This window comes from Hibiscus syriacus, unplaced genomic scaffold (genome assembly GCF_006381635.1).
Source record: "Hibiscus syriacus cultivar Baekdansim isolate YM2019G1 unplaced genomic scaffold, ASM638163v2 tig00110569_pilon, whole genome shotgun sequence".
In the NCBI taxonomy this organism is placed as follows: Eukaryota; Viridiplantae; Streptophyta; class Magnoliopsida; order Malvales; family Malvaceae; genus Hibiscus; species Hibiscus syriacus.
Window position 1 is genome coordinate 1893319 of NW_024062784.1, and position 14747 is coordinate 1908065.

The 14747-nt window shown below is 37.8% G+C and overlaps 1 pseudogene; it reads left to right on the plus strand.

The window, feature by feature from the left end:
• The first annotated feature begins 534 nt into the window (after positions 1–534).
• LOC120132462 lies at positions 535–13379 on the plus strand (annotated as a pseudogene).
• The last annotated feature ends 1368 nt before the right edge of the window (positions 13380–14747 follow it).

Sequence of the window (14747 nt, forward strand, 5' to 3'; positions counted from 1 at the left end):
TTTCTTTGTCACCCTTTGTTCTTTCCCAAAATGATTTGCAGACGTTGAAATTTGAAGTTGTAAACGTTTGTTTATAGTTGAATTGATGGAAGTTGGAATTTCTTGTAACATGCCTGCTGAGAGTTGTATTATTTTGAGATATATTCCGGTGTCTCGATTTGTGAATGGAGAAAATTGAGTTGGAAGAGTCGTTTCATATTCTTCTACGGGATACGATTTAGATTAATTGATCAATAGGTCTAGATATAGATAGTGTTATTAGAAAATAATAAAACTTAAAAATAATAAATCTAAATAAAATTCAAAATGATTATGACTTGGAAATAAAATCTCAAAATTTTGCAAAATTATTCGATGTAAGAAATGTAAAAGTGTTTAAAAGGAATTGGGGAAGGTGTTTAAGAGCCCAATTTACTGGTCAATGGATCCATATAAATATTCCAGCCCAAGAACAGTAACAGCCCACATAAGTCGCGCCAAATCTAATGCCCTATTATTGTTCGATGAATTTGATTCTCTCAAGTAGTTTTCTTATTTTCTCCATTCCGTCCACGAACAGCCGCAGTCCAATTGTCGTCACCTTAGTTACTGTTTTTCTTCAGCAACAATGGCCACCGTTATGCAGAAGATCAAAGTCATCGAAGATGAGGTTAGCTTTCTTCTTATTTTTTATTTAAAATTTAGTCATAGAATAGTCTCTCTGTTCTCTTCGGCTGCTCAATTATCTTTGAATGAAATCTATTTTTATTCGTTTTTTGTTTGCTTTCTTTTAATTTAGCATAGTGCCTGCTGAATTTCTGAATATCTTTCGAAGCTATTTAATTTGGAATTTGTATCATGTAGTTTCCACATTCCAGGAGAAATGAAGAAAGCTTCCAGTTCTTGTTATTTTATTTATTTGAATTTTTATGCTTTGACACATGATAGCCAAATGTAGAAATGAAGATAGCCAAATCTGTCCTTGAAACATGATAAATTGCTAAAGTTTGTTGCATTTGGTGTATTTAAGCTTTTTCTTCGTTTGTTTTACAGATGGCGAAGACTCAGAAGAACAAAGCAACAGCTCATCATCTGGGCTTGCTCAAGGTGAAAATGTACTTTTTATTCTTTGGGGTTTGTTTTGGTTCAATCGTGGAATTATACGTCATTGAAGTAGAACAACTGTGACTTGCATTTCTTTCCGTTGGTGTTTATTTTCATCCTCTGAAATTATTTTTGTGTTATTGATCATTTGGCATTAGGCTAAACTTGAAAAGCTACGGGAGAACTCCTTACGCCTACATCAAAGGGAGGAGGTGTGCAGGTGAAGGTTTTGATGTTACCAAAAGTGGAGATGCAAGAGTTGGTTTAATAGGCTTCCCTTCGGTGGGGAAATCCACTCTTCTGAACAAGCTGACTGGGACATTTTCAGAGGTGTGAACGACTGCTTTTTATGTCATTAGAGCACATGAAAAATATGCTTGTGTCTTCTGCTGTGGGAAATGCTACAGTTTGATTTTGTATTGAAAAACCGTGAAGTATATTATGTGCTCCAAATCTTCATGTACCTTAATGTACCAATGCCCATCACATGTTAGGTGGATATAGTTCTGGAGGTCCAGCCCATTGAATTATATGGTAAATCTTAGGAATATCTGAAAATAGTCATGTCAAGCACATCAGTATCCAACACGCATGACACACCCTTGCATCCCCCCAGATTTTGTAATTTTTTAGTGGATGTATGATATGACAAAAAAGGGAACATACTAGAGTCACCAGTTAACTGAAGAGAATTTAAATCCCTTTGTAGCCATACTTGCCTTTTGAAACTTTGTACTGTTTTATAGTTTTCATGTCTTTATATTCTAACTTCTAAGCATCTCAGCCTGTTCTGCCATCTTATATTTTTTTTTGTCGGTGGAGATAGGTTGAACTAGGAACCGCCTAATTTGACGTTTTGACATTCAGAAGAAAGACAAGGGTGGTATAAATTTCACCTCAACTTACGAATACTCACCTGGACCTTGACAATGTAAAGGCATATGTAGCGAATACAGAATTCACAATGCTGATATCACACTGAGGTATGATGCGACTGCTGATGATCTAATTGATGTCATTGAAGGCAGTAGGATATATATGCCTTGCATCTGTGATAAACAAGATTGATTAGATCACACTTGAGAGCTGGAGATATTGGATAATCTTCCTCATTACTGCCCAATCAGGTATTTTTCACCTCTAATCTTGTGGGAAATTTTCTGTCCGGCAAACACATTTTTCGTTCAAAGTTGGTTTTTAAAATTGGGGTCTACTACATTGAAGTGTGTTGGTTCTAATATGCATTATTAATTTTTTGTGATTTTGACTTCAATAATACTCGTTCTTTGAGAGCTGCTAAAGTGTTTTATAACAAACACTCATGAGACCTAAAAAGTACGAACCACGTTTAGAATAAACAAAAACCTTCAAAATTGCTCTCAGATAGAAAATTTTAAAAATTGGCCCTGCGATCCTTTGATAGCTTTTCAGATGACTTAAAGATGAGGATAGTTGTTCTGTTACTGTTTATTGCCTTGGAGTAGGGTGGCACCTAACTCTGATTATAGGGCCAGGTTTTTTGGTTTGAGCCAATACTAATAGCTTAGAAATATTGTAATGGCTGGCCCATGTTTTCTGATTGTGTCCTGATTGTAACTTTTACTCCTATACATTTTCCTTGGCATGATTGAACGAGTTACTGCAACTATGTCTTTTTGTGTAATGCTTGATAATTTTTTTATGTAATTTCTTTTTCTGTCTACTCTAAAGTACTCACCTGGAGTGGAACCTAGACGGTCTCCTGGAGAAGATATGGGAGTATCTCAATTTAACTCGCATTTATACAAAGCCAGAAGGGATGAATCCAGACTAAGATCCTGTTATCCTGTCATCAAAGAAGAGGACAGTTGAGGACTTCTGCACTCGAATTCATAAAGACATGCTTAAACAATTTAAGTAGTAAGTATGCTCTCCAACTCATTAACGCAGTGTTGCATCAAGTGATGGCCATTTTCTTTACTTGCATTCTTTGCAGTCGCAAGGTTTTAAGAAGTCTGCCCTTAGATTTTGTTTGACGGTGCGGGTGTAATACCATATCGTTTCGAACTGTTAGCCTCTAAGTGGGGTGTTTTGTTTCTCCTTACCGTCTTGTTATATAAATATCGTAAATTCACAAGAATGCTTGTCAAGAATGGCTTATCCGGGCATGTATGCCTGAGAATGATCTGCTCAGATTGATTTATTTATTTATTTTAGAATTTTTCATCTTTTACTTCTTTTTTTAAATTTCCAGTCATTAAAGTTCTTAATCTGGCTGAATATCTCAGTGCACTCGTATGGGGGTCAAGCGTAAAACACAAGCCTCAAAGAGTTGGCAAGGTATGTTCCAAGTATCGTGTATCGTGTTCATGTTATACTTCCTCGTCATAATTGTGTTCAATAGGTCATTCAAGCTTTTGCTGCATTTCATATCGGGTTTTAATTATGAGAAAATCGCCTCAGTGACCAAAAAAAAGTTATAATATACGATTTTAACCAACTTTTTTTGGATTTGCCAAAATGACCAACAAAATCGCAACGCGAAATAAAAATCGCAACGCGATCCCCAGAATCGCAAATCAGTTTCCAAAATCGCAACGCGATTCTTGAAAATCGCAATGCGATAGTACAAATTCGCATTGCGATTTTCCAAAATCGCAACGCGATGAAAATCGCAACGCGAACACATAAATCGCAACGCGTATCCGTAAATCGCAACGCGTATCCGTAAATCGCAACGCGTATGGGTAAATCGCAATGCGTATCCGTATATCGCAACGCGTATCCGTAAATCGCAACGAGAATCTGTAAATCGCAACGATAATCCGTAAATCGCAACGAGAATCTGTAAATCGCAACGATAATCCGTAAATCGCAACGAGAATCTGTAAATCACAACACTGAAATTTTGGGTATATAACACTGAAATCATAAACTAAATCCCTAAATCGCAACTCATTCCATCTCCATCTATCACTCTCTTCGGCGACATCCGTTCCTATATCCAACGACATCCTTCCCAATCGGCAACAGGTTTTAGTTTCGCAGCTCGTCTGTTTAGTAAATTAATTTACAACCATGAAATCATCTAATGTTGATCATGTTTGGATAGATTTGTGTTTTGGAGGGTCATGGGATAATGTTCATGGTGTTTTACAATATATGCCTTTACCCATGAATCTTCAACTAAAATTGTCTTTACAAAAGTTAACTTATGAACTCTATGCTACGTGTTTCAAATAAATTGAATTTAGAGCCCCTAAGTGGATTTAGACTATCTTATCAGAGAAATGGTAAAGTTTATTTGTTAACCGACAATGAAGATGTTGAACGATTCATTGCTACTTAGTTTTCACAAGATGATGTTACATTGTATGTTGTTGAACCTAGAAGTAGTATTGTTGGGTCAGTAGCGGGTAGTAATCAACTAAGTTTTTCTCAAAACCACAACCTTTCTCTAATCCAAATCCCAATCAACTTCAGCACCAAATTCCGGTTTTCGTATTGACCAGTTAGACGATGATGAGCCAACAGAAAAAATTGTGAGTACTAGTCAGTATTCGAAATTTGGTCTTGGTCAATATCCGGACTTTGATATTGGTCAATACGGATTTTGATGATGTTTCAGAAGAAGAAACAGACCATGTGTGTAATGATTTTCATATTGGTCAATACCCGAATTTTGATGATGAAACACCCGTTGCCGAGGAAGATGTTGTTGATGATAATTAGGAGGAAGTTACGACTGTGAATGAACATGTTGAACATCCATTCTGTAATTCATATAATCCTGAAGAAGAAAAAGAAGAAGAAAAAGTCCCCGAAGAAAAGAAAATGCCACGGGAGTATAACTGGAATATGCCAGAATTACTTCAGTTACCGGAAGAAGAGTTGGCAAAGAAAGCAGTTGATGTTACACAAAAGTTATTCGTGTCAAGAAAGATGATTGTTTTGATACAAAGGAAGACTTGAAGATAGCTTTGTATACGAAATGTGGAAGATGGCTATCAACTAAAAGTTAACAAATCAAGCAAAGATCGTTTCGAAACAAGGGTATGATTGACAAAAACTGTACGTGGCGTATGATTGCAAAGAGAATAAAAGATTGCAAAATGTTTCAAGTTAGGACTTTATTGATAAACATACATGTTCAAGAACCCAAGTTTTCCTCACCATAGACAGGCAAACAAAAAGGTGTTGGGTGGTTTTCTGGCTGAGTTAATGTTTTGAATGGCAGGGTATATCGGGGACATGAAATTATGACTGACATGAATGCTCGGTTCAAGATTAGTATATCATATTCTCAAGCTTGGAGAGCCAAATGTTATGCCTTGGAATTGTTGAGGGGGTCGCCAGAAGCATCGTTTGCCCAACTGCCGGCTTATTGTCACAATTTAAAGCTGAAAAATCCTGGGTCGGTAACTCATATCAAAACAGATAGAGATGGACGCTTTGAGTTGCTGTTTATCGCCATTGGTGCTACGGTTAGTAAATCAATATAATTTTGTTGACTCATTTTTGTTAGTTATATGCATTTCACATTTAAATGATTATATTTCTTGTATATTATTTGTAGATTCGTTCGTTTATTACTTGCATGCGCCCAGTTATTATAGTGACGGAGCACATTTGAAAGGTCGATACCTTGGAGTAAACTTATTAGCAGTAGCCATGGATGCTAACAATGGGATATTGCCAATAGCTTACGGGGTTGGCAAATTTGAAACCTCTGATTCATGGACATGGTTTATGGGGCATCTTAGGGATTGCATAGGTCCTATTAGCAATCTGACAATCATATCCGATAGGGCAAACTCAATTGACAACGCTGTTAGAAGGTGTTTCCCAGATGCTTTTCATGGACTTTGTGGTGTTCATTTGTATAGAAATCTAAAATCAAGGTCTGCTGGTATAAAAAAGCACAAATGGACATACTGGAAGGCTGTAAAAGCTTATCGGGAAGTGGATTTCAATAAGCATATAATTGTTTAAGACGTGTTTTGCCTCAGTGTGCTCAAACACTAGAAGATGTCGGGTTTGAAAGATGGTCAAGAGTACATCAACTTGGAGCAGATATGGTTTCATGACGTCTAATAGTGCAGAATCAATCAACGCTCTAAGTCGTCATTCCCGGAAATTACCCATTACTATGTTAATGGAGTTTTTTCGAGCCTCTATTCAACAGTGGTACTACAAGAAAAGAAACCATGCAGGTATTATTTCTTTGAATTCGTAACTTATCATATTATATATTTTACTAAGTATTGTTTATTTAAATTACAGGAACATTGGAACTCGTGTTACACATGGACTGAAAAAAAGATAACGAAACGTGTTGTGAAGTCAACGTCATGGAGAGTTGAACCATGTTCAAACACTTTGTTTCAAGTATGGATAATAACTTAAATGGGGGCGATCTAAATGCAAAGACGTTGTAGTTGTATGAAATGGCAAAACATCTGGTTATCCGTGTGGCCATGTTATAAAAGTTGCTCTTCATTTAAACCAAGATGATTCAAGCGCATACGCTATGGATTGCTACACTACAGAAGTTATCGACAGACTTATGCCGAGATTGTCTACCCTATTCCACATCCTTCTGAGTGGGACATACCAGATGACTTACAAACAGTTTTGCCACCAGCCATGGACAGAAGGCTACCTGGCCGACCAAAAAGTCACGATCGTATACCGTCTAAGGGTGAAGAGAGAAGAGATCGACATGTAGTCGGTGGAAGGAAGTGATCATACAAGGTTGACATGTGGATCACCAGTGCCATCAAAATCATCTTTTCCTCTACCAAAATATGGATCCTCATCAAAATCCAAAGCTCATATGGGTCAAGCAAAAGGCAACCATCTTTAAATCCCAATCACAATTGGCTTTACCTTTGGGACTGTTAACTTAGGTGATTTTTAAATGCAAACGTTGTATTATGTGGATTTTATGTGTGAACTTTAACATTTTCAGTTGAATTAATGACTCAGGCCAACCATTTTGACTTACCAACTCTTGTTATTCAGTTGTTATCACTATTAGGCATGCATTTGACTATCGCAACACGGAAATTACAATCGCAACGAGAGAATCGCAATGCGAAATGAAAATCGCATTGCGATTCTCTCGTTGCGATTTTCATTTCCGCATTGCGATTTTCATTTCGCATTGCGATTCTCTCGTTGCGATTTTCATTTCGCATTGCGATTTTCATTTCGCATTGCGATAGTCAATTTTGCCTTCAACATAATGCAGATTGAAATCAACAAAATCAACCATTACATTTCGCAATGCGGAAATGAAAATCGCAACGAGAGATCGCAATGCGAAATGAAAATCGCAACGAGAGAATCGCAATGCGAAATGAAAATCGCAATGCGAAATGAAATCGCAACGAGATAATCGCAATGCGAATTAAAATCGCATTGCGATTCTCCCATTGCGATTTCATTTCCGCATTGCGATTTTCATTTCGCATTGCGATTCTCCGTTGCGATTTTCATTTCGCATTGCGATTTTCATTTCGCATTGCGATAGTCAATTTGCCTTCAACATAATGCAGATTGAAATCAACAAAATCAACCATTACATTTCAATCAATTAAACAAGCACAAATAAGAATATATTCGCATCAATTACACAAATCAACTTTTACAAATCATCTTTTACAAATCAATTAAACAATCAAAAATAAGCAATAATTCTTATTTCCGATCATCTACTATTGAATCAACTTTTACAAATCAATTAAACAATCAAAAAACAATCAATTAAACTATTGAATCAACTTTGCAGCTCGACATCATTTTCACGCAGTCACTTCTGAGATTAACCTGCAGAAACCAAACATTTGTTCAAACAACACTTTCTACACATCTAAAACCTACAAACAGCAAATTATTGAATTCTAGGTACTTAACCAAACATTTTCAAACCAAAGTATATAAACTTACCAATTGTTTATGGACATTTTTATAACGCGGATGCAGGTAGGCAGCGTCTCGTATATATCGATTTAGCCATATAATGTCGAAACCACAAGCCTACTGCAGCTTTATCTCTATCGGTGGGAGGTAGATACTTGATGCTTCCGTCGTCAAACGCTCCAACGCCAAGCATACGAGAGGACCACAATCTCCTCTGGCTCCGCTCGTTTGTTGTGGCGCGGTCTCGTCTCTAATAACTGTAATATTGAGCTTCTTTGGCTTCTTGTTTCCAGAACGAGTCCAATAATTGATCGCATCCAAGAATTTAGCCAAATGAGAGCTCCATCCTTAATAACATCTCTTAAATCAGCCAATGATATGTAATTATCATGCTGTCATACACTATTGTCTTAAGGGATGGGAGCTGAAGCTCGACGAGAATCCAATGTTACGTTCCAAAACAGGGATAAACACCTGCAATCATAAGTAATAATTCATTCATTTGCGCACTTATTTCATAAAACCTTTAAACTCAATCTAAATAAAATACTAACCTTATCGACCTCCCACCATGCATGATAAAGTTTAGCTTGTCCATTGCCCAAATCAAATGATTCATTTCGTGCATTCTTCAAGTGAACGGCGTGAAAAGACGTCGGCATAATTGTATATCGTATATTTATTTTTCTTAAGTTTTCTTATTATTAGAAGACGTGTCACCCACGCATCGATATGCTGTTTTACAAAAAAAGACATATATTAGTGACTTACATAAATTTAAAAAAAAATTAATCAAATTGAAATATAAGAAAAATATAAGACTTACCCCCCCATCGAAATAGCCATTGTCTTCGACCCCTAATAATACGCCCCACCAAGACCGATCAAGCAACAAATAGATATCATCGGTGAGCTTGCATATGTCAGTGAAACACCCCTGGCTCCGCTCATGTAGATAAAAATCAACAGCGGTCTTAGCCCAAAGGGTGTTATCCAGAATTGTGTCCGGTAGTTCTTCCCTCTCCTCTTCAGATACCGGTATGGTACTGGCCGGTAACTCATACAAGAGCCAACTTGAATCCATCATGTCCGGCACGTCAGAGGGTTTCTCAAGAAGCCTACATATGACGCCATGTGAATCGGGCTCTTGAATGGTGGGAGGGACCTCTTCAATGATGACAGTGGCCTCTTGAACGGTGGGAGGGGACTCTCGAGGAATGATAGGGGGGGCCTCTTCAACGATAGGAGTGGACTCTTGAGGGATGACAGGCGAGTCGGGCTTCTTCTTGCGGTGTCTTCGCACTATTGGGGTGTACGGAGACTTAATAGCACGTGCACGTGTCTGATGCGTGAACTCCGTCGTGCAAGCATAACCCGACGTAAAGCATCCACTCTATCGGGCCGCTAAATAATTAAATACAAAAATCAGTAAATAAACAGACATGATATTTAAACAGTGAAAACAAAGACAAATATGTTTCAAACTTGCATTGTATTCACCCAAGTCATTATTCTATCATAGTTCACAAAATGCATCAGATAACAAAGAAAAATATGTTTCAAACTAATACCCTGAAGTTAGTATTTGTCTTTGTTTTGTCTTTTGGTTGAAAGTAAATTTATCCATTCAAGTTTCAATTTGCAGAAGAAGAAATAGTTTACTTTCGCAACACGAAACTTAAAATCGCAACGCGAAACCAAATCGCAACGCGAAATGAAAATCGCAACGACATAATCGCAATGCGAAATGAAAATCGCAACGAAAGAATCGCAACGCGAAATGAAAATCGCAATGCGATTTTGGTTTCGCGTTGCGATCTTGTCGTTGCGATTATGGTTTCGCGTTGCGATTCTGTCGTTGCGATTTTCATTTCGCGTTGCGATTTTAAGTTTCGTGTTGCGAAAGTAAACTATTTCTTCTGCAAATTGAAACTTGAATGGATAAATTTACTTTCAACCAAAAGACAAAACAAAGACAAATACTATTTCACAGTGTTAAAGAATACACAGTTTAGCAGAATTGGCAGCAACCGAACAAATTTACTTTCAACCAAAAAGACAAAACAAAGACAAATACTATTTCACAGTGTTATAGAATACACAGTTTAGCAGAATTGGCAGCAACCGAACAAATTTACTTTCAACCAAAAGACAAAACAAAGACAAATACTATTTCACAGTGTTAAAGAATACACAGTTTAGCAGAATTGGCAGCAACCGAACAAATTTACTTTCAACCAAAAGACAAAACAAAGACAAATACTATTTCACAGTGTTAAAGAATACACAGTTTAGCAGAATTGGCAGCAACCGAATAAATTTACTAAGCAATCTAAGTGAAATGGCTAATCTAAGTGAAATGGCTAATCTAAGTGAAATTACGAGTAAATTTATCATTAAGTTAAATATGGAAAATCTTAAACTTACCTCGTTGCGTAGAGTATGAACCTCATTCTGCAACGATACTATCATCTCACGTAGAGCGGCAACCTCACCACGTAAAGTTGACACCTCCACACGCCATGCACCATCGTTATCGCGTAGAGTACCGATCTCCTCACGCAAGGCATTGACCTCATCACGTAACTCCCTTGACTCATCCCGTTGAGGTGGAGGTGGAGAACAGGGAGATAGGAGTCGTGGCATCTTTGCCGGTCGCCTATCATGAGGTGATGGTGGAGAAGAGGCTCGATGATGTGACGGGATAGGTGATGGCTCTCGTTCTAGAGGTGTATAGTCGGTCGATCGGTGATGGCTCTAGGTGAGGTGATGGCTCTCGAATTGGAGGAAGTGGATGCTGCTCATCATCCGTGCCATCAAAAAAATTCTGACTAGCTTGCCACCAATCAGTGGCAAGCTCTTCCTCCGTGGGTGTCAGTCTTTGTAATGGAATGTTAGCCTCCTAAAATATAAAACTCAAACAAAGTTAAACGTCTACTATTAATAACTTGTTTATATATTATATGAAAGTATTTGTGTTAACTTACATTATTTATTGTGGCATATGGTATTAAGTCTTCCCAATCCAACAGAGTTTTCCTCTTCCAGGAAATAGCCCTGGGAATATCATTTGACGTTTTTATTGCATATGTACGCATGCTGGGGAAAGCCTCGAATATCCAAATCTACAAACAATATAATAACAAAATTAGTAATTGTTAAATAATTAATTATAATTTTAGAAACATATATAGAAATTCTTACCTTAAAGGCCCAAACAAAGCCTGACAAAGTGTATTTGGACCCATCGCCCCGCAACTTTTGCGGTCATCAAAGGCAGACGACAACTTAGTCCAGGTAGCTTTCCATATATACGAACCCCACGGAAACAGATTCTATGCATTCAGGTCCTCTACCAATATTATTAGCTCCCGATGAATAGGTTGTCTGGCCTCTCTGCCTAAAAAGCCGGCATACACAAGTAGTAGAAGGCATACTCGGACAACATCGACGTCATCCATCCGAGTGAAACCAGCTTTCTTATTAAACAATTTCTTCAGGTCGTCGACATGTAGGTTCGGCTTCTCCATTGACTCATCCGGAAAAACCCGGGATAACCATGATGGGCGGGCGATATGACGAGTGTACCGGCCTACATCATCGTGTCCGAATCGTAGACCAGTGATTAAGCAGAACTCCTTCCGCCCAAAACAAGTATACGCTGGTGGAAAATGAAACCATATCTCTTCCTCACCACGTTGTATACTGTCGGGTAGATTTGATGTCTGGTCTGAAGCCACAAATGGGTCAAATTAGCATCTCCACCCGGATGCTGTACTCTCAGCCATGGCCCGAAGCAGGTTTCCTCAAACAATTGTCTTTGAGCAGGTGAAAGCTTCTTTGCAATTGTAGTGGCCAGGCTGACTTTATTTCGCAAGGTCAATTGAGCCGAAAAAAATTTCTACAAAAACAATAAACATACCAAGTTAGATATACCAAAAACTACACTGTGAAGATATACCAAAAACATAAACATAAAAGTAGTAGTTTATTCTTGAAACTAAAATTTGCAACTCTGTTTTGTCTTTTGGTTGAAATGAAAATCGCAACGAGAGAATCGCAACGCGAGATGACAATCGCAACGAGAGAATCGCAACGCGAAATGAAAATCGCAACGAGAGAATCGCAACGCGAAATAAAAATCGCAATGCGATTTTGGTTTCGCGTTGCGATTCTCTCGTTGCGATTTTCATTTCGCGTTGCGACAGTCATTCTCTCGTTGCGATTTTCATTTATCTCGTTGCGACTCTTCTGCAAATTGAAACTTGAATGGATTGCATTACTTCAACCAAAAGACAGAACAAAGACAAAGACAAATACTAACTTGAAAATCGCAACGAGAGAATAGCAACGCGAAATGAAAATCGCAACGAGAGAATCGTAACGCGAAATGAAATCTAAGTGAAATGGTTAATCTATTATTGAAATGACCAGTAAACTTATCATCAGTTTCAATATGAAAAACCTACAATAATGCAAACATTTCAAAATAAAAATAATTAAAAAAACTAACCCTCGGAGGTTGATTTTCCATTTCTGAATATTGTGAGGGATTTCTGACCGTGAATGGTTGTGAGGGATTTCGCCGGAGATGGGGACGGAAATCTTCGGAGATGGGGACGGATTTCTTCGCCGTAGAGAGTGAGAGATGGAGATGGGACTGAGTTGTGATTTTAGGTTTTAGGTTATGAGTTGCGATTACGGGATTTTGTCTTAATATTCTTTTGTAATTTGAAAATAAAATACGCGTAGCGATTATAATGGCGCTTTAAATATCGCGTTGCGATTTACGGATACGCGTTGCGATTTTATGTATTATCGTTGCGATTTACGGATACGCGTTGCGATATACGGATACGCATTGCGATTTACCCATACGCGTTGCGATTTACGGATACACGTTGCGATTTACGGATACGCGTTGCGATTTATGTGTTCGCGTTGCGATTTTCATATTCGCGTTGCGATTTTGGAAAATCGCAATGCGAATTTGTACTATCGCATTGCGATTTTCAAGAATCGCGTTGCGATTTTGGAAACTGATTTGCGATTCTGGGGATCGCGTTGCGATTTTTATTTCGCGTTGCGATTTTGTTGGTCATTTTGGCAAATCCAAAAAAAGTTGGTTAAAATCGTATATTATAACTTTTTTTTGGTCACTGAGGCGATTTTCTCTTTAATTATTACCCTGTATCCGTGTCCTGTGTCCATATCTACCATTTGTCTGATTTGCCCGATTTCTTCTTTTTTGTTGTTCAATCCCCGCTGATTTTGCTTGGGTATCATCCTAGGATCATGAACTTGAGGACGAAGACGTTCAGATTATCAAGAAAGTGTGACCTGATTATTGGCATACATACATCATCGAATCTCTTCACCCTCAGAATCCCACACCCATCATCATGCACAAAATTGTCAGCTGCCATTTAGGAAATTAGGTCAAACGAGGTTGAATGTGTAATTAGAGCCATTTTGATCTGTTTATGTTTTTCTTTGGAGAAAATCGCCTCAGTGACCAAAAATATCTTATAATATACGATTTTAACCAACTTTTTTTGGATTTGCCAAAATGACCAATAAAATCGCAACGCGATATCAAAATCGCAACGCGATTTAGAAAATCGCAACGTTAAAAAGAAAATCGCAACGGTCAAAAGAAAATCGCAACGCGAGCTTCCAAGTTCGCAACGCGATTTAGAAGAAAATCGCAATGCGATTGATAGAATCGCAATGCGATTGATAGAATCGCAATGCGATTGATAGAATCGCAATGCGATTGATAGAATCGCAATGCGATTGATAGAATCGCAATGCGATTGATAGAATCGCAATGCGATTGATAGAATCGCAATGCGATTGATAGAATCGCAATGCGATTTATAGAATCGCAATGCGACTGAGAGAATCGCAACGTTGAAAATCGCAACGGTCAAAAGAATAGTTAAAAAAATTTTGTTTCTTAAGAATTTTCTCTAAAAAGATAGTATCCGCGCGGACGTGTCGAAGACACGTATTACCACGACCACGACCACGACCACGACCCGACCCGAGACGAGACGGCGGCGGCGGCGGCGGCGCGCGAGAGTCCCCCTTGTCCTCTTTCACTCAACAAGGAAGTGCAAAATACAAGCCTTAAATATAATTCACAATAGTGTTTCCAATACTATGTGGGATTGAGCATTACCAACACTTGTTCCCAATATATTATTCTTCATAAGTTATCATCCATTACAATATGAATTATCGATAATAAATTAATTCATTTAATAAGTATTTAAAATTATAACTTGATAAATACATGAAATAATTCTATATTAAATAAAAATATATTTTTTATATTAAAATTATTGAGATAGATATTTACTATAAAAGTAAAAGATTTTTTTTTCACGTACAACCTCTATGTGAATTAGTTTCACAATAAGGTATCGGTTATGCATTAGATTCTTTCGTATTAGATGGTCTTTAATAAGATCATCATCATCATTCTTTTGTTCAACAATACCATATATTAATGAGGTATATTGGTTCATTAACACGACTAATTCATATTGTAATGGATGATAACTTATGAAGAATATGATATTGGAACAAGTGTTGGTAATGCTCAATCCCACATAGTATTGGAAATACTATTGGGAATGGTATTTAAGGCTTGTATTTTGCACTTCCTTGTTGAGTGAAAGAGGACAAGGGGGACTCTCGCGCGCCGCCGCCGCCGCCGTCTCGTCTCGGGTCGGGTCGGGTCGGGTCGGGTCGGG